This window comes from Taeniopygia guttata, chromosome 3 (genome assembly GCF_048771995.1).
Source record: "Taeniopygia guttata chromosome 3, bTaeGut7.mat, whole genome shotgun sequence".
Classification (NCBI taxonomy): domain Eukaryota; kingdom Metazoa; phylum Chordata; class Aves; order Passeriformes; family Estrildidae; genus Taeniopygia; species Taeniopygia guttata.
Genome location: NC_133027.1, coordinates 15,552,107 through 15,573,997, shown reverse-complemented (window position 1 = coordinate 15,573,997; position 21,891 = coordinate 15,552,107). Strand labels below are relative to the sequence as shown.

General features: G+C 37.7%; 1 long non-coding RNA gene across 2 annotated transcripts in view; it reads left to right on the top strand.

Moving 5' to 3' along the window:
• Window positions 1-10,697: 10,697 nt before the first annotated feature.
• The window catches only part of LOC140683647 (uncharacterized), a 132,155-nt gene continuing 120,961 nt past the window's right edge, over window positions 10,698-21,891 (top strand). The window contains exon 1 of one of the 2 annotated variants that reach the window (XR_012054854.1): window positions 10,698-11,821. This is a non-coding gene — a long non-coding RNA (uncharacterized lncRNA). The remainder of the gene's footprint in view (window positions 11,822-21,891) is intronic. The other variant, XR_012054853.1, reaches the window with a different exon arrangement.

The window sequence follows — 21,891 nt, the reverse complement described above, 5'->3', positions numbered from 1 at the left end:
TTATCTTCCTATCAAAAAGAATAAACCTGGGATATTTATATAATTGCTAATTGCTTTCATTGCTAATAAATAGGCTGCAACTTTTAACAGAAGAATTTGAATGGGTTCAGCTTCTGTGCTTAGATGTCAACATGTTAGATTGGAGTGCACCTGCTTTTACAGCCAGTCAGCCTGACTTCTGCTTCCCTGAAGGGAGAAAACTGATGTAGAATCCCAGAGTACCTCTGAAATATTAGTCAAAGGCTGACATGTATCCGAACAGTTTGCTGAGGCATGTAGAGGTGGCTTCCTCCCAGGGGAGTAGCTGCGACCTCAGCTCTTGCATTGTATCTGCATTAGTACAAATCTGGCAATATTCAAGAGAATTAAAAGCCTTCAGGATTCTGTGTGTAACTAAGTGCTGTCCAGTCAAGGAAAAGGCTTCAAAAATAGTTATCTTACGTGCACCCTCCTATGGTAGACACAGTAAAGAAGAAATTGGATTGAAGTTGCTACTGATCATTTAATGTTACTGGCAATTTCACTTTTTAACCATGTTCAGCCTTCTGGATATATTTGACATATGAAGTACACTTGGCTATGACACAGCAGTGCTTTCTCAGGGTTATGATAAAACTCCGTGAGTAAAATAAACAAAATTAACTGCATTGCTCCAGTCCTTTCTTTCAGGAAGTTTCTGGAGTGTGGTGACAAGATGGCTTTTCCATTTTCTAGAGCTTTTTGTGTTTATGTTATCAAATGAGAGTTCACAGACAGTAAAAGAAGAAAGCCCCTGAACTAGTTACTAGTTACATAATAATTGGAGATCCAGGAGTCTAATGACTGAATGCTTTCAGTCATGGGCACATGGCCATATTTCAATATATGGTAATACAAACTTTTGTTTAGGTTCAACACCACAACATACACACACAATTGCTGGAGGTATGTGAGTGAACAGACTGTTTGATCCCATTTACACTGAGCCTAAGAGAGGTTAGAAACCAAAGATGTGATTAGAAGGCCTCTCCTAGGTCGTGACTTCTCACATGTGCAGCAAAAAATGTCCCAGCTATCATTTTGATATGGAGTCTGGTCACTCTCAATTCTGTTGATGCAATAACTGAGGAGCTCAGGCCTGAAGGGACAATGTGTGTGATGTTACTCAAGCCCTGCTACCACAAGCATCCATTCAGAACAGTAAATTCATAAAGATAGCACCCTTCGTCTTCAAAGTGGAAGTTAAATAATGTTCCTTCAGCATCTCAGTCCTTTGATGTCATACTACTTTTCTAATGTTTTTGAGGCTCAACATGAGCCTTTTAAATTCAGTAGGGAAATTAAGCATGATGGTTAATAACATTTTTTTCTTTATCATGTTTTTGTCTGAAAGCCTTCACTGGAAACAGATGGTTAAGAAGGGTTTTCTCATTGTATTATTTCCTTGGAGCTGTCTGTGGGATTTAGTACCATTAACTTCTGGATATTTGAGTGTGTGAGGACGTGGAGCCAGCTCCTCAGCTTTGTAGGCACCATGTCTGATTATCCCATGCATTCAAGCCCCAGATTTCACCTAAACAAGGAGCTAAGATTTCTGCCTCTATTTTGATTGGAAGACTGTTTTAAAACATCATTGTTCTGACTGTTTCAATTTCCAGAGCAATTTATTCCTGCACAACTTATACTAGGGTATTGTAATGCCAGCATTGTTCTTTAGCTTAAAATAGCTCTTCTGAAACCCTTCTTGCCTCCATAAAACAAACACAGCTCCACTCAGCTTTTGTTTTCTTACTCTAAACTCTGTTATTACCCTGGCAGTCTCTCGCTAAGTCTGTTCCAGTCTGTGTTCATCCTTCAGGCACACAGATGAACAGAATCATCTTGATCTCTTGCACAACAGCATTAATGCTTCCTACATTCTTTTGATGCTTTATTTCTCAATACATCTTAAGAACTAATTATTTTTGTGTGGTAGCATCAGACTGGCTCAAAACCATTGCCTTTCAAAACTCAAAACTCAAAACTTTAGAGGTGAGGGCTTTTTCTGTTTGGTTGTTGTTTTTTTCTTTTTTGTTTACTCTTTTAATAGATAAACAACTATCTACCAAAGTCAGCATCTGGCTGATGTTTTTTTGGATGTTTCTTTACAATGGCATTATTTGGTAGTAAGTAAAAGAGTTTAAAATATAAATGTAGCGGTCCTGTGTGTTTAAGGCACTGTCTTCCTTGTCTGTCTCTTGCTGTCTAACAGTTAGACATCTAAGGTAACTCTCTAGACTCTTTTTATCATCAATGGAGAGAGACAAGCACCTCTAGTGTGTGATTTAGCTCATCCTAAAATAGATATCTAAAACAAGAGGGAGGCATTGCTCTTTGGAGATTGCCTGTCTCTCCCTGTAGATGATAAAGGGAACCTAGACAACTGACTCAGATGTTTTGCTTAAATGGTATGTTGCTAAAGTAAGAAGACATGCAGTGATGAATCTTACCCTCAGTAATTCAGGACAGTGAAAAGCTGTTTCAAAAGAAATTTAGATTTGTTGGCATCTATATTGTACTGAAAGCCACATTTCAGTAAAATACAAAATACATTTGTATTTCTAACTAATTGGGAAACATTAGACATACCTATTAACTACAACAGATTAAATACATGCAGGACATATTTAGCAATTTAAACAGGTCCCTCTTAAAAAAACCAAAAATACACCTGCATATGTCAAACATTTTTATGCATGCTGATTTATACTGACAGCTCTGGAGAGCCACAGATACACCAGACAGCTATGAATTCTGACCTAGATCCTACAAATATAAATGATTTTTTATCTGAAAAGGACTGCTCAAACAAGGGAACTTGCTGGTGGATACAAGTGCTCTCAGGATTTGGGCAATAATACCTTGCAAACTTACAGATCTATTATGCAATACTGCAATAATACCCTTTTTACTGAGTATATGACATGCTGGGTTAGACCCAGATATTTTAGCAGAGGTTCTTCTATTTTTTCCATTTTATTATTTTAACTATTTTATTGTCTTGCATTTATATCATCACTTCCAAACAGAGTAAGATCAAATCAAAGGGTTTACCTAAAAGGTGTTAGAACTTGATATTGTTACCTATAGACAGCTTTCAGTTAGAGAAAGATTTCCTGTTGAAAAAGTGCCCTGCTACATTTGTTTTAGTAGGTAATGAAAAAATGTACCTAATATTTTGATCCTTGAATGTGGAGAGTCACTTAAAAATTACACCCCCTTTTGTTCTGAGACACAATTTCCATTCACCCACCTGAACACGAATAAAACATGAAGCCCAATGAGCAACTCAGCTGTTACATATGAAATTACCTGTTGTCTTTCAGTCAGTCCTTCCACAAAAAAATGTAAAGAAAAAAATATTGAGAGATCTACTTCCACTTTTCTGTCACAGGAAATCTTGCTGAAACTAGTCTGGTTTTTAGAAGGTTTACTTTTAAATAGGATTTCCTCTCGCTGCATGTACATACAGAGTCAGGAAGCTCCAGTCTGAGTCAATGTTAAATGCATTTGGTTTTCAACTCGAGTCAGCTTGCAAATGATGGAACCAATGATTCATAATTTCCATCCTGATCTTGTTTACTTTATATTCACACTGTGGCAGGTGAACTCTTGTGTTCAAGATCAAGTTATTTAAGGGGAAACTGATGCCACCCATTAGCTTGCTGTGTGAAAGACACATTTGCATGATGTGAATAAATTATAGGAAGGTGATATTGCCACTCAGACAATTTTGAGTTCACCCTTTTTTGTAAGTCTCGCATAATCTGCCTATTCTAATAATGCTGAACATGTCAATTGTCATCTATGCTTGTTACAGGCCTATTATTTTTCCCTCATTCACTTCTAATATCTAATTAAATAAGGTGATTTTTTTATAAGGCTTATCCGTCTGAGAATGGATTCACCATGTGGTATGCTATAACTAAGATACAAGAAGTCTAGTTTTAAATGTCTATGTAGAGCTGCATTACAGTCTGTGTTTCTGGCATATAAAGTTTCTGAATGGCCTTTATATTTCTATTTACCTTATCCCCTGGTGTCCAACAGAAAATATGAAGCAGAATTAGGAACCAAGAGTTTCATTATATTATGGACCACATCCTCTAAGTACTGTTTGCCTGGCATTATCTTCTGTCCCTAAGAACATATCAGAACAGATTAGATATCTAATCTGATATCTATCTTATCAGGTTGATATCAGATTTCTTCTTTTTTATCAGTCCAATTTTATACTCTGTGAGGTGGTATAAGAACATCAGACAAAGATACTTGCAAATCAACCATTTTGAGAAGAAAGCACAGTTTCAAGTCTCTACTTAATGTTTCATGGAAGTTGTTCTTGAAACCTAAGACTTATGAGCCAAGTACAGTCCATGCCTCAGTGAGTGGTTTTGATCACTTGCCAAACTTTAACAAATACACAACTTTAAGCAATATACACCTTTTTTAGTCCCAACTTTTCTAAGGTCCTTTGTTCTAAATGAAAAATTTGTGGAGCAAACTGGGACTGCAACACTGTCTAACTGTAGAGTTGTGTTTGCACAGTGTAGCCCCTCTTTGTATCTATTTGGTTCATCCCAGCTTTCCCAACAGTACCTGTATGTCCATCAAACCCCAACCCATCCCCCTGTCTCCCCCCAGGTGATGTGTTTATCACCTGCTGACCACTCCCCTTGGTCCAGACCCTTCTCCCAGGGTCACCACGTATCTGGGCCCTGGCTGGGGCTCCTCCCCCACCCCCTCCTCAGTGGTCACTCTGAGGCCTTGCCCCCAGAGAGCCACTCCCATGTCCTTCCCCCATTGACTCCCATGTCCTTCCCACACTGGCTGGTCAGGTTTTCCCCGCCCCCTGTATCTGGCCAGTCTGGGCGGGGACTCAGCCTCTCTCGCTCGGAACTCCTTCGAGGTGACATTAAACTTTGGAACTGATCCTGAAGGGAGAGTGCCTCTTTCTTCGCCTGTGGGACTAGCTCGTCTTTGGACTCACGTGGGGCTTTTCCAGGCCCTCCGGGATTCAGGCCTGCCTCACCCCAACTGCCCAGCTGGCCGGGCTCCACAGGGGACCTGACCCGTGGATTTGAGGGGGAGACGCAGCATCTAACATTCCTCTTGATGTGTATTTTTTTTCAGGCAGGAGATAAAGCAAGTGGGAAAAGGGTTCTATCACTTTCTGACAAGAACACAGCATTTGTGAGTGATGGTTGAGGGAGTATGACACAAGACTTGAGTGCCTAAACTTGCTCAAAGTGAAAAAGACTAGAACTTAATGTTCTCATTTCCTTTTGTGAGACCACTATCCAAAATTATGCCTTTTCTTCAAAAGAAGGTTTAACAATATTGCTCTGGGTACCATAATCTAGATTTTCACACTGGTTGGCTTGGGGCACCCCTATAGAAGCATTTAAGGCCCATGATTAATGGAGGCATAGAAATGCACTTAGTCCCATGAATCATTCTTCAGAGGTAGTGAGTTTTCACACTCTGCCTGTATATGCATCTGTATATAGGATGACTAGCTTCCCTATTCCTATCTTAGGCTGACTGACTCACTATGCTGAGGGCAGGTGCTGGCTTTTTAGGCAATGACCTATAAAATGAGGTGATCTAGCTGTAACCACCACTATGGTGATTCATTTCACTTAACATTAGACATCTCTCAATCAACTGCCTAAGCCTAAACCTTGTCTTTCTCTCTGGTCAATGGACAGGAACAGATATTTATTGAAGGTCATTTCCTCCAATAATTTACAGACATGCACATTAGAATTAGTTACATTACCATCTGGTGTTGCTTCTTACTTCTCAAGTTAAAATTTAAGTATCTTACCATTAGACCTCTGAGGGATAGATCCACCTGTAATATTTTAAATCTCACCAAAACTGATTTCACTGAGCCCTGGTCAAGCACATTTACTCAAGTCAGCCTCAGTGCTAAACATGGCTGGAGGGTCACAGTAATTCTTGATAGGAAATGTTAAGAAAGATGTGAAAAGCAAGCCACAATAAGAAAAACAGAAATACCTGAAAGAAGTCCTGTGCAAGGACTGTTAATGTAGCACTATAGGTTAGAAAGTCTCCAGGCATCTGCTCTTTGTTTAGTGACTTGTGCAAGAGTGTGTCCCCAGAGTCTGGCCATGTTTTACAGTTCCCAGCACGAACACAGCATTTGCCATCAGGTGTACACTCCCACTCGAAGTGTGAGAAGAAAATGTGACTCATCAGAGCTTGGTAACATTTATCAGCGGATTTTCACTTCTGGCTGTCACACACTGAGGCAGTTTTATTATTGTTTTATTATCAGGCATAATAAAACAAGAAAAGAAATTCAGTAACCCAGATATCTATATAAGTGGTTAAAAAATTTCCTTTTACCTTCTATATCCAACATGACCTTCACAGAAAATGGCTTTTCAAAAAATCTCTAGATCTTGGTCAAGTAAAGGGCAAAGGACTTCCTATTGCTAGTAAGGCCTTAATAGTTCAGGTACAGCAGAAGAATTACAAAGGCTGTGTTTTCAATGGCTATAAGAGGGACTTGACTGTACATGTAATGCCTCTGAAGAATGAACTGCAAATCTAGGAAGCTGCACTATAAAAGCAGTACTAAAATTTGCAGTGTGAACTTTGCATACCTGTACTATTACATTCAGTTGTGGAGAGCTGTCTCAATGCACAGAATTCCTGCAAGGATGAGAGATTATGTTCCTCATTATTTTGCTCAGAAAATGAAATCTAATACTGTAACATTAACAGTAGGACTGATTATAGAGTTATTAAGGACTAATGATAATGATGCATTTTGAAAAACCAGCAAGCTGAAAGTCCAAAGCCCGGGTAACAGAATAACAATAAGTTTATTTTTAGGAAGCATGATTCCCTTAGAGATCACAATAATATCACAAAAGTCAATTTTTAAAAGATTTTGTTATTTTCTATAAGCTACATTTATTGAATTAATTTTCTGTTTTCAGTTCAGTCACATTAAATTAGTCACCTATAATACACCCATAATACAATAATGAAAGGGAAATATCCCAATTACTCTTCCCATGAGAGAGCTTTTTCTTGGCTTAGATCCCTCATCTACAAAATCTTATTAAATTCTTGAGACATACCTGAGCCATATCCCACCTGTTTTCAGATAAACAACAGCAGGAGGAGTATATCAGGGTCTTGAGTTACTGTGTAATCATTTTCTTGCTGAAGGTATTATAATACCAGGAATGTATTTATTCAGCTGTTATAAGAAAGCAAGCAGCTGGAAATTAGTTCCCTTGCTGACTGCAAGATAACTATTGGGAGCTTGTTTATTTACTACTAAAATGTATATGTTTTGCAGGGCATCTGGTCATATTTTATTTTGTCAAGAGTGGGTATCTTAGAAGCAAGGCAGTCTGAATATCTGAAGACTTTTTAATATACATTAGAAATGTGGATTAATGATTAAATATTTCCAGATCTTGTAAAAGTTTTTGTTCAATTTTTAACATAAAATGACCCTTTTTTGAGAAGTTTTTGAAGCACAACAAAATACCAAAACCAGATAGTTTGAAAGAATTTTCTTTGATCTATCTCTAGAGTATTAAATATACTTTAAAAATAAACTGAGCTCTGGCTTCATATCCAAGTGATGAACCCATACTGTTCACAAAGCAGACCTAACAATATTCATGAAATAAACAGATATAAATAGTCAATACAACCCAAAATATCTTGTTACATTATTGGTCTAAAATAAAGATTTTTTTACAAACAAAGTCTTCAAAATTTTAGTGCTCTGGAAGTGGAATTGACCCCATTTTTCCATTACTAAATAAACACAAGAATGCAATCACTTTATGTAAGTTCCTATTCACAAAATTCTAAACATACTTAGAATGCACATCATGGGCACAGAACATGAGTGTACATAATGTTTAGTGCAACTACCTGCTGAGGGTCTGGGGGTGGAAGGAAACTTCCAATTACTCTCACTGGTACTGAAGGGCATGGAAAAAAAGAAAAGATAAATGCCATATTTCATTTTTTAAATTTTTTTTTTTTTAATGTGTGTAGTAAAAGGCAGTATTTGGGAAATGAAAAGGTAGTGAAAGTAGGGGTTTATTTTAAATCTTTAACTAATTGTAAATTTGTAGATGAGACTATTGTTTAACAGTAAGGGAACTTTAAATCCTGAAAAAAAATAGACAACCTAGTTTAAAAAAAAAAAAGAAGAATTGGAGTTATTTCTTGAACTAGACTTATTCAGATCTGAGAGCCCTCATGCTGGACAGACAGAGCTACCAAGCACTTGCTTCCCTGACAGCCAGACACATGGATGATGAACAGCAAGGAAGGTGAACTGGCAGGAAATGAGACAGATTTTGGAGCCTTCTAATTTCCGTTGGCCTTTTGTTGACGATCAGAGAAAGACTTCCAAGTTCTTTTGGAAAATTCCTGATCAGCGTTAGCTACTGACCTTCCTTCCTCACTTTTGCAGAGAATCCTCATGCAGTCATAGGAACAACACCAACAAAGAAATAGAAAATGTATTTTCTTGCATAAGGAAGAAGAAGTATGATGGCAAACAAAGCAGCTTCAGAATCTCTCTTGCTTGTTATAGGGATTGCAAACTTGTGGGACAAACAAAGGAAAGGAGAAGAAAAGAAGGGAAAGGAAGGGAAGTTCTGGGAAAGCTGAAGGGAAGGGATAGGGAGGGAAGCGAAATGTAAAGCCACAACCAGTGTAAAGTCTTCTCTCTGCTTTCTCTCCCTTTCTTTTTCATCTACCATTAAATGTTCTCAGGGAGGCAATATGATCACACTCTCACATCCTTGCACTGCAGGAGAACATCTTTTTTTCTAAGGTTGCTGGCTGTTAACTCAGAGGCACAGGAACTTTGATAGCATTTGACAAGTTGGAGGCAATACACCTATACTAAAGAAACAGAGAACTTTGAATATGGATTTTTCTTTAAAAGACTGTAATAGTCATAGTGACATATCTTTCTTATGTGGCAGCATGTGGTATAACAGGTGATGCTGCATTCCACATACATGAAGGCTCTAATAACCAAGTCTTTGTTTCATTATTACATTGGGACAGGGAGAAGCTTTACTCCCACACTGCCTCCACCACCTAAAATGAAGGGTAGTTTTGACCTCTTTGATACAGGCATCAAGCAGGACAGCTGTGTTTTGACTGAGACAACACCACCAAGAGTGGCCTGTAGCTGTATATTTCAACCTGAGTCACCTGAAAGGAAACTTGTGCTCTGAAGCTGGGTAACACCACTTTTTGAAATCAAGTGCTTCTAAAATATCTCAGGAAGACTTTGAAAAATTCTGATTTTACAGTATTTCTTGGGCAGAATGTGGTAGCGCCATGGGCACTAAACACATCCCAGAAAACCTTTCAACTTCCGTCACAGACAATATACTCTAATTATTTTTTAGAGATCATATTACATCAGCAATGGCTATGTAATAAGGGGTATTTAATCACAACAATATTTTGCATAGCCATGCACCCTGCAAGCCTGCTGCTGTGAGCCAGAAAACCTGGGGCTAGAGGCCACAAAGCTGCACTTCGTTCTGTGTAGCACAGCAAATGTTGTGATACTACAGAAGGCCAAGAAACTACAGAAGCCACTTTCTTAGGTTACAGGATGACATTTCTGGATTACTCACAGGAATAGACATTAATATTTTACTCTGTTTGGCAGCATTTATGCATGGAAAGCTTTTCAGTTATTAAAGCTGGATTCTGTAACTGACGAACAGAATCTTCACTGTGTGCCCTTGTTTGCTCTGTGGCTTTGGAAGGATGTTAGAAGAAGGTAGGAACAGTTTCCACTTCATCTACAGACCATGGCAGAGAATTACAAAATTTCATGGCCATTCTGTCTTTCATTAGGCCAAGCAGAAAGGAGTGAATACAAGCTGCTCCTCTGTGCTCAAACAGGGGAGAGGAAAGGAAAAGAAGACAATTTAGACTTTCTGCATAAGTGCAGGGATGCGTGCCCTGGTGTGGGCATTAGGCATACATTTGCTTCACAAATGGCTGTAGCAATTTAAAGGATTTTCCCCAGAGGCCCCAGCCTCTGGCTGTGGGTTGCAGAGTCTGAACACACTTAAGCTGTTTCAGTGTAATGACCAGTAAACTAAAAGGCCAAAGGGCCATGACTGAAGCTCAGTTCTAGGTTTCATGCTAAAACATGTAAGAAAGGTTCATACTTCTTTTCTCTGCCAAAGTTAATGAGGTGTTATTCTCTGGTTCATGGGAAGCGAAATATCAAACTGCTGCATCTGCTTGTTTCAGTGAGGACTTGTCTAAGTCATAATTGAACAAGACCTTAAATACCCATATGAGACCAGAGAAACAATTTTGTGGTTAAGCAAAAAGATGACCTGTGGTTAATAAAGGAAAGCAGTTCAAATTGTTTAGAACCTAGGATGAGAAATTCAACCCTATGATGGTGTTGCTTATAATGGGCAGTTTCTGTTTCCAATTGCTTAAGTCTTCCTTTTAAAATGAAAACATCGTTTTCATTTTAAATAAGCCAGATTAAGGTTTTATCATATTTAAAATACACTTATTATAGTTTTGATAAAGCATTTATAATTAGAGGATGGCTAAGAATAAAAATTTGAACTTTCAATGCAAGTTAGATTCAAAAGAATTTTATTCCTGAATCCATTATGGCCAAGCCAAGAAGAGAGGGAGGGGAGGAAGCAAAAAGGGAGAGGACAGAGGGAGAGAGACTATATCAAAAATAAGCCAGAAAAATGCTCAAGATATTTCTCTAGGAGACCTGTTTTCAATTCTCTGGATAACCCATTAACAGTATATTTTAAGTAATTTTTAATGCTTCTGATTTTCTTCATTACAATAAATCTTATTCTTAAATCTCTGATAGAGAAATATTTCTAATCCTAATCAGTTTTTTAAAAACATAGCTATGTTTATTTTGTCTTGAATTAAAAGTCCCACTGATTACAAAGGCAAGTATACCCACACATGTAGGGTAGATAATGTATATAGTGTACTTAAAATTGCCTTGGTAGAGCTGCCTTTGTAGCTTCATCATAAATTCTAATATTTCATAGTCTGAAGTTGCAACTAACAACGTCTTTTAAAGGAAAAAGAAATTAAAAACTCTTTACTCTTCCACAATATAGGACACTGAAATAACACACCACCATGAGAGGTTTTTCTTCCACAGGTTTCAAATACAGGGGAGAATGTCACAGAATGTCTTTCTTTCTTTAGTGGAGTGAGATCAACCCTGTTTCAAATCCCCTGGAGCACAGGAATTATAAGACCAAGTATTTCCAAGCAACTCAAAGTATTTCTGATTCAAAAGCTTTCAGCAATCACATTTGCAGTGTGCTAAGAGATCTGCATCATGATGACTGCCACAGCCCAATTACCGTGATGACGCAGGAGGCAGAGTCTATTCTAAGCCTCGATGGCTTTTCATTAGGCCATGTGAAGAGCCCCGCTCACAAGGCTCAAGTGGCTCTGCTCTTAGTGGGAGACTTGTCCAGAGAAAATGCTTCAGAAGATGGCAAGTTTTCATCAGAGTTCAAACAAGTTCAGAGCTTATGAGTGACACTTCCAGTAAAGGCAGGCAGAGCTAGGAAAAGAAGAAAGGGAGGAGACAGCAATTGGTAGGAAAAAATTGCCAATACTACACTTGCTATTTTGTTTTTATTTTTTTTTCTTTTGCCTTTCCTAATTTTTTATTCACAATTCAAAAGCCAGCTGTCTGGAAAAAATTTATAAGCCAAAAGAACAGAAACATCTAGGAAGGATGAAGGTAAGGAGTTCCTTGTGTTCATTCAGTATAAAGCAGAGTAAAATTTGGGCTAGCTTTGAAAAGACTGTAATGTCTGCAATCACAGCAAATTGTACCTGCTGCCAGAAATCATACCAGTAGTTCTGCCTTTTTAATACTTCTTCTGCTTATCTTCTCAACCAAGAAATAGCCACTTATATTTCTTGTAAAAAACCATTGCTGCTGTGAATTGCAGAATATTGCAGATGCCTGCCCGGTTATATAGAATTTTTCTATATGAAAACAATTTAAACAAAGGATTTTTTTAAAACAGTTTAATGTATTTAACTTTTAAAATGTATTTCAGGGTGCAAAGTAATTCACACTTGAAAGCCACAGGTCATTTTCCTACACACACTAAAAATAAATGAATAGCCCAACATAAGAAAATTTTCTCTGAATGCTCATTGCATAGTAAAGGAAAGAATATTTAACTTGGGAAACAGAAAATTGTTTCTGTCCATTTTGAAAGATGAGGGCATAAAATTTAAAGTTATTTTGTGGTAGGTCATTTTAAAGAGTCTTAGACAGCCAAGAGGGTCGTCTCTATTAAAATGATTATACTTAATAATTATATATAATGGTTTTACTAGTTTAAAGGATTTTGCAGAAATCAGATCTGTCTCAGCAAGATATCTCATAATATGAGCTTAGTACATTTGTTTTAATAAATACTGAATCAGAGCTTACCAGAAGTTATTATTGAAATTATTGATGTTAATGATAAGTCAATGACAGGAAATGAGTTATATTTAATTTTGAACACTAAATGAATGCCAGATCTAACACTGAATGTTGGACTACTCTATCATGTTACAGAATCGTTGATACTGCACACGTCTCGTACCCTTCATACTGGGCTGTAAGAGTGGTTGAAACTAAGGAAGAATACTTTTGTTATCCCATTTCATTCTGTAGCTAGCTGCCAAAAAAGTTTCTATACCTAACTATTGACAGCTACTGTCTTTATGTCTCTTTTACTGTATTTTAGTGATAGTTATTATTTTAAATGTTTAAATGAAAAGAAAGGGAAATATGAGAAATTAGAATAAAAAATTGAATCAGACATGTTTTATTTTCAAAAATAAATGAGAAACTTATGGGTCCATTTTCAAATGTATTTTTGTTAATGTATATCAGGTGTGTCATAGTTTTTTCAAGAGCATCTCAGAAAGTTAGGTGTTAATTCAGCTTTAATTATGTGCCTGGACACCTAGCACTCTTTTGATGGGTTGAAATGCCACTGAAATTTTGATTGTCACCATTCAGTTGAATATAATTGACCTAAGTTTATGCTGCAAATAAGTTAGAGGCACCTAAAGCAAAATTTGAAAATTTCCAGATTAAGCACAAATACACATCAATCTATGTGTAAACTAATAATCTAAATTCCTTTTACAGTTATTGGCGTAAATTGTATCATATTATAGAACCATAAAAAAGCAGAATGAATTAGGTTAGAAGAGACTTTAAAGAATATCTAATTCCAACAGTTATGTTTAGGGTGAAAATAATTCTATCCTAAATTATGCATCTAAGCCTGATGAATCCCCCTTTGAAATATTCCTGTTTTCTGTAATGGTTGTCTTCATTGATTATGAAAAGGAAAGTGTAGGACCAGGGAGAGAAGAAGGGGTCAACAGATAAAGACAGCTTAGAGTTGAAACCCTTTTCAACCCTTTCTAATATATCTCATCTGAAATCTCTTCCCAGAGCCAGCCAGATAACAATTAAGTGCTGTGATTTTGGTCTATCAGTTTCCACAGTGCAAGAGTTGCTTCATTTGGCATAAATCACCAAAACTATGTCAAGAACAGCACAGATATGTTAATCTACGCAAAGTATAGATTAATCCTATTCAAAAACCTCCAAAACTAAATCCCTGTTCCTGGGGAAGTTCTTCTATTTATCTGAATCATGTATCTTGAACTCAAAGGGTTCACTTCACTCATTTTTCATTTCTTGTCAATAAAAATGTTGATTTTTTTCTTAAACCAATGAAAAATATAACACTTAGAAGAGAATATGCTTATCAAAAGGCATCACATTCAAGTGACAAAAGCAAGTGTAGTCACAAGAAAAATTATTAGAAAATGTACTTGTTTCAGAAGATGTGACTTATTTACTTACACAAAACACTGGCTAACATCAAATGTTAACTAAATCATTAACATTTAGTTAATCATTATTATCACCTATAGTAAGGTGATAATTAAAACAAAAAATTCTATTACTAACAGTTGCTCCAATGAATTTAAATGTTTTCAATTCATGTCTCATTAGTACATATCAAAAATAAATCACTTGCATATGCATCTGAGGAGCTTTTAAATCTTTTTGATTATTAGAGATAAGCCGTTTTTCCTGCTTCCCATTAAAGGCCAGTACTTCTCTTACCACCTTGTTTCCAATGTTTATAAGCTGGCTGGAAAATTAACTTTGAATGAAAAAGTAGGCAGCTTTTTTTTTTTTTTTTTTTTTTCAGAGAAAGGATTCTTTCTGATAAGTAAAGAAAATCCAAAGTACATCTCTTTTTAAAAAATACAGATCTTGTAGGAGTTCTCATTCACTTGATTCAATTATAGTTATTGTACTATGTCTACTTTACCCTGGCAGGAGGACAAAAAGAGAGAGCTGGCCAGGGAAAAAGAATCTCTTTCTATTTGGGAAATTAACAGATATTATTGAGGCAGAAGAGTTAATCCTACCAAGAAATCCATATATTACTTTTATGTAAGAACATAAAAAAATGGAGAATGGGTTTTGGAAATACATCCCACTGCCTTTATCTGTCAAACTTGCTACAGCAGAACATTTCTTGTGTATCAAGTAAGAGTCACCTTGGACATGTGTGCAACTCATAAGCCCTAATAGGTGTCGTGCGAGTCAGCTTTGACATTCACTTCAAGGGTAGCTGGAGTTCAGCCCAGGTTAAGGAGATGTGCATCTCAAAACTCTGTACCTCACTCTCTCTTGCAGATGTTTTCTTTAAGTTTTCAGATATCTCAAAGTAGATTTTCAGCAAGCTTTGGGTGCTAACCAACCATGGGGAGTGGTGGATGTGACAGAATACCAGGTTGCCATTCAAAGGGATCCTGCCAGTTCAGAGAGATGAGCAGACAGGAACCTCATGAAAATCAGCATAGGTGAATGTCGAGTTCTGCACAGGGGAAGGAATAGGAAGGATACCCCCATGCACCAGAACAGGCTGGGGGCAGACTGGCTGAAAAGTGGTTCTGAAGAAAAAGACTTGGGCATCCTTGTATTTAACAAGCTGAGTACGACTGTCAGTGATCCTCTGCACCAAGGGTGACCCACCACGTGCTGCACTAGGTAAGGTGTAGTGCCGCGTCCTCTCCCCCGACCACAGCCTCAGCCCCGGCTAGCTTCCTCCTGAGGAGAGGAAGGGCAGGTCTCCAGCGCCCCTCGCTGGACCTCGGAGGGCGTTGAGGAGCACTGTTTGGGTAGGAACGACGGCCAGATCCCCGTGGCGGTAATAACGAAGAGAATCCTTCTCTGGGGGCCAAATCCTCTTTAATAGGTCCACACAGGGACAACGCAGTGAAGAGGGAATCAACCACCATGGCTGGTGCCTGCCAGAGAAGACAGGGGGATGAGGATTACAGCAATTTATAAAGGGAGTGGGAGGGGAGCCGACAGGCCTATAGGGTTACAGTAGGGAGTGGCTCCTAGATGGGGTGACATGGGGAGACAACCAATGAGGGAGAAACATAGGAGGGGCCCCAGGCCTCATCCAATCACCCGACGCCCTGAGTAGAAGCTTCCAGATGGAGGGGAAGGGACGCTGGCTGATGGACAAGGCACCTGGGAGGGGACAGGGGAATGACACACCAGTTTTAGGGAAGATGGACATACAAGGGAAGGCGGGAAACTGAGGAATAAACCAAGTACAATGTGGGGGTACATGGGATGAACCAAATACGTAATACAAATGTAATAAAACATAAAATAACACAACTCCACAGTGTAGTGTGCAGCTCCAGGGAAGGGATCCTTCCCCTCTCTTTGGCACCTGGGATATAACATCTGAATGCTGCGTCCAGCCTGGAGCTCCCTAATTAAGGTAGATATTTCTACACTGAGAATAGTACAGCAAAGACCAGCAGGGAAGGGGGCTGGAACACGGGATGGATATATGGGGACAGGCTGAGGGAATGGGGTTTGTCAGTCCTATGAAGAGACAATAAAATGGGGATCTTGCTGCTATCCACAGCCACCCTTTAAGAGAACATAAAGGAGATGGAGATGCATAATGGAGAGATGAAAGGCAATGAGAAAGATGGAATGTGGGAAATTCTGATGCAATATAAGAAGTATATTTTCTAGCAGGAAGGTGGACAAATACCAGAGTAGCTTGCCTAAAGGGGTTGCACAAACTCCATCCTTGGAGAGCCTCAATACTAGATTGAGTAACCTGGTCTTACTGGACTTGTTCAGGGCAAAGGTTGCAGTGGATGACTTCTGGAGAGCCCTTCAAATTCATCTGATTTGGTGAGCTGAGTTTTACCTCCCAGTAAAAATTTTGCGTGTACACCTTCACTGAAATAATCATTGGAGAGCCAAAACTTTTTCAGAAGCTGATGCCAGAGGAAGTTAAGTTTCTTGTCTCCTGTAATGTTGCAACAACATAAATTAATATTTTTACGATTTTAGGAGTACAACTATTCTGGGGAAACATCCAAGACAAAAGACCTCAGGGCAGGCAATTGTAGCTCTATCAGACCTACAGAAGGCCTTACTCTTCCCTCTTAGAAGGCAATTGCAGCACTGTCCTTTTTTTCAGCCATTGTCTCCTGTTGGGCCATCTGTGGACACCCATCTCATTTGAGGGAGGCGGAGGTTGTGCTTCACAAGCTGAGGATCAAGTGTCTGCTGGCCTGCACATAATATTGACATTGACACAAGAGTTATTACACCTTTACACCCTTAGGTGTTAAAAGTCCATAAGATGCAATATTGTAACAACTGCCTCACAGTGGCATAAATGGCCTCAAGAAGTACTGAGCAGAGGTTATCAAGACTGTAATGAATTTACTCGAAAGTAGCCTTTGTAATTTTTTTTGCTGACTTTTTAATTATGAAGCTACAAAGTTTTCTCTAAGCTATGTTCAAGTATAAATAGTGATGCAGAATTTTGACACTCTGCTCTGAGGACTTTTTGTGTTATTTGCAGTGTGTGAATCAATTGAATTTGTCAATAGGAATATTAGCTCCACTCTGCCAGATCTGGCCCTTGATTTTTTTTTTTCCTTAAATGCATCTATACTTGCTCAGATTTTTAGAAACACTGAAACACTGCTCTTATGAAAATAAAACTATTTGAAGAATGACAAAAGAGCCAAAGGTTTGCATTAATTAATTATAGCTACAGAGTCTTTTTGAAACCTGATAAACAAAGAAATAGCACATATTAAAATGTGCCCTTTCAGACAGCATATATCGCATTATGCTTTCAAATCCCCTGGGGCAGCCCAACTGCATGTATAAAGAAGGATTTAGCTGTATATAATTTAAATTACTCTTTAGAAAAAATACTCAGGTTTTGATATATCAAAATATACCAAAGTGACAAAACAAACAAACAAAGCCAAATATAAGCCAAGATTCAAAAAACGTAATTTTGGAATTCTGGGACAGTGATAGCTTTCCATTTGTCTGGTGAACAATACAATGTGCTCATGTGACTATTCACTGAAACAAGTTTCAAAAATCATCAAGCCCTCTGTTCTCTCATTATGCAGGTGGTGTGCAATGCCAGATGCAAAATAACTGACGTGGTTTCAAACTTCCTTGGATCATTTCACAACTCATACATTTTAAAATATGTAGGAATTTGTAATCTATGTGACAGTGCCTACTGAAGTCCATTTTTCTATTGAGTTGTAACTGTCTTTATAATCAGAAGAATTTAAATATCCAATTGTATATCACATCCTATTAATCTATGAATTCTCATTCCTGTACATAACTACTGGAACCTTAGAGAAATAATAATAATATATTCAAAAAAGTTCCAAATCAGTTGGAAGATAAAGCTTTTTAACATGATAATGTCAAAGTTATTCAAACAGGATCCCAGTGTTAGCATGGAAGACCCAACTTGTTAAATAAAGAATTTGATAGCAGTCTTTCAGGGGACAATTTCCTAATCTGTGTATCTGGTAATTACAGTCTATTTATAGCACACAAAAATTAAAATATTTCCCCAATTTTATTCAGTCACTTAAAGAGGATTAGGACTGGTTAGGGCTATTAACAGATCCAGCTGTTGGGGTCATATGAAAATGGGAAAGACGCCTACTGAGTTTGATTTGCAGATGCCTACTGAGAGGCAATAAAGAACACAGCCATTCCTCAAGTTACAGCTCTCTCCTCAGGAGTGAGAGGTGAGAGCAAGCAGGATCTTCCAGCAGGATGCTCCTCTGTGCTCTGCCATGTAACCCTTGTGCTGCATTTTCAGCTGGGGCAGAGAGGGCTGCTCTGCTCCTTTTGTGCTCCCATCACTTAATGGAACTACTGCAAAAACCCTGGTGAGCAGAAATGCTGTGCTTAAAGGTAGGCTGAGGGAGAAGGAAGGGAAAACTGAGTGTAAATGCAGAGCAGATTTGGAGGCAAGAACTTTCTGCTTGTGTACAACTCCTGTTGCTTGGTTTTCTGTGGTGCTAACAAATATGAAAAAAAACTGACAAGTCATATATATCTTGATCTAAACTATCCCCACTTTCCCTGTCTCTCTCCCTTAGTTTTAGATGCTTTTGCTCAGGATTTATGTATACATTCAGCATCAAAACAATAAGATTAGAGAAGTCTCATTGCAGGTAAGAAATCACAGAAACTGTCTGAAAAAATCTTATGTGTAAATCAGAAAATACAGAGAAAGAGGATATTAAAGGTATGGCAGCACTGGGTAGGGAAGATCAAGGAAGAAAGAAAAGCACTCATGCTGTACTTCAGCAAATCAATGATACAGATGACAAGTGTTTTCCTTTGTGCTAACATTAAACAGCACGTTCCTATTTCATCAGGAACCTCTTTCTGTATCTGCACTTAGGTACCAATTTTTATATGGGCCAAGAAAGCCTAAAATCCAAGATCTCATTCCTGCTTTTGCCAAAGAAGCAAAATTCTCACTAATATGGTGAAATATGGCATTTGTGCAAGATTCAGCTGAATTTCTATTACTTTTTCTAGTAAATGTGGAATAAAGTGACTTGAAACATAGTGATTCTAAACTGTCACCCATAAATTCATGCAAGCATCCTTTCTCTTCCCCCTCTCATCAACTCCTTCTGCTGTGCATTCATGCACCTGTCATAATAAAGACATGTAGTTAAGAGATTTAATCTACCGTTCTCATTAATCATCAGATAAGGACTCAACAGTAACAGCCTTTTCCTCACCAATAACATTTTGTGAACACTCAAAATTTACTTTGAAAAGTTTACATCCACCTCCAATGCATTCCTATCAACCCAATCTAACTTTATAACAACATTTACAATGATATCTGTATTCATACATCATGCTTTTAAATACTGTGTTGTCTTCTAAAATTCAGACATCGAAGACTTAGTACAACTTCAGTCTATATCCATGGAGATTTCTCCCTGAATCATAGAAGAATCCATGTCCTTGTGTGAAAGAGGGCAGAATTTGAGGGGTTCTGGTTTTGGTGTGTGAAAACTTAAAGATCTCTTCAGTTGTTTACAGTTGAGGAGACTTCTGGGGAGGGACTTGTGGACTGGAAAGAGATTTCCTCTTGCAGTATTGTTGTTATTTCTTTCTGACATGTGAATGGATGCTAAAATTTTGTGTTATTACTTTCACTTATAATTAACTTGGTCATAGTGGTGCTTGTGATATTACAGCTATAAAATAGACATGGTTTTAGTTGGTTAACTCCTACTGAAATAAACTGAGAACTAATATGATTCCAAAGGCTCAACAGTAAAGCAAGTTTATATGGGAAAATTGCAGGGATGACTGATGCAGTGATAAAAATTAGATGCTTTAATAAAAGAAAAAAAAATTGCACCCTTCAAACTTCATAATACATTTCATGTCCAAGCATGAATTCTATCCATCTGCAAAGAAGAAAATGTCATGTATCAAAAACAGCAGAGACAAAACATTTAAATTGAATAAGCCATTTTTCAGTCTTGAATTAGTTTTATTTCTCTGTGAGTTTAGGGACAGCAAAAAAGAGACACAAATGAAGAAAGAAGACAGATGTGGAAGATAGTATGGAGAAAGTGGCTCCCTGGGGAGAATAATGGAGTGAGGGAAGGGTAGGATGTGAATGGAAATCCAGTGAAAAAATCATAAAATGTGGGTGTGGAGTGGCAGAGAGAAAACAGAAAAGATAGCAGCTAACAAAAGACTGGAAATGGAAATGCATTGCATCAGAGATTAAAATGACTGTGTTAATTGTCTGTTGTAAAGAAGGCTGTGAGACAGGACTGATACTTTAATGCTATTAACTCCATTCCCAATAACTCTCAATCCTTTTGCAGACTCAGGTCTCATCCGTGCATTCATCAGTCCAAAATCCACCTTGGCTGCCAAAGCAGGCTGAGCTGGATGTAGTGGAGGGTTCTTTCTGCTACAGGTCCTCACCAGAGTTGTTCTCCTTCCCTTCTCCTTTCTCCAGCCCCAGGAAGGTGACTCAGATCATGAAGAGCCCACATGCAAACGTGCAGCTTTCTTAAGGAACATGAAGCATTTCCCTACTTGTCTGATCATTGTCTTCCTAGAACAGCCTCAATTTGATAGCATGACTGAACAGCAGCAAAGATCATTGCTAAAACGGAGCTGACTCTCAGCAAATGGGGAGAAGAAACTGAATATAAATAATAAATAACAGTTAAAACGAATTTTCAGGTAGAGATTAAAAAATCGTTGTGTAGGCTGCTGTTCTAACCCAAAACAAAGCTGGCCAACATTATTTCTAATTGTCTAAGTGTCTTTAAAAAATCACAATACTATTCAACAACTTGATTGTTTTTAAGCATGAATGTTGTGAGTTAGACAATTTTGGAAATTATATTTTATGTGTAGCTAATTTAGTAAAATTTTCAATCAGCTGACTGACCTGGGGAGCCTCCATATAAATACAAGATCACATTGATTTTATGTACTCAGTCAGCTGTTCCTAAATGCCTGACAGGCCTGACAACTTGATCAATAAGCGATTCTATTCACCCAGACCTGCAGGTGCCTTTTGTACTCTCCCTGCTGGAAGATGACAATCACACTCATTAAAGGCAACACAAAGCATCACCAATGACATGTTTCCTGTCAGACAAATACAGCCAAGGTCTTTTATGATTTTATCTGAGAGAAATTGATTTAATCAGCAGTCTAAGATTTAACCTATTGTTAATGATGTAATTTAAAGCTTTTCTCTGTTGCTTCTGACCAACCTAACTGGAATTTAAATGGGTAGAAGTGATGTGAACAAGCTCACAAAGGTCAGAGTTTATCTTCTCTGTCTGTGTCAGACTCTTTGATGTTCAGTGTGAAGGACTAATCCTCACGATTCCAGAAACCATCTTATGAACAAGAAATAATTTACCAAAGTTATTATGTCACATATTACTGTCTTAATTTAGGTTTTACAGAAGTTTTATGTTCTGTGAACTTGAAACATCTGGAAGAAACATCAAACTGAAAGCTGACAGGTTGTGTAAAAATAATGTTAAATGAATATGCTGTAATAATGATCTATTAATTTGCAGCTTGTTTTTAGTGTTGCCTTTCTTCTTTCTTTTAATCCAGCATTACCCAATTCATTACAAACTATATTAGCTTTGTATTTGTGGGGAAAAAGTTTTCAGTGATTTTTTTTAAATTTAATTCACAGAATTTACAAGAAAAAACATATAACACTATAACCATTACCGAAAAAAAAGGATATTTATTTCTTCTAATGGACTTATTCTACTGTCAGTCACTGCCAGTTTGTAGTACAAACATTTTTCATGACAGACCTGAACCAATCATCATATATTCTGGTAATGACTTGAAAATTT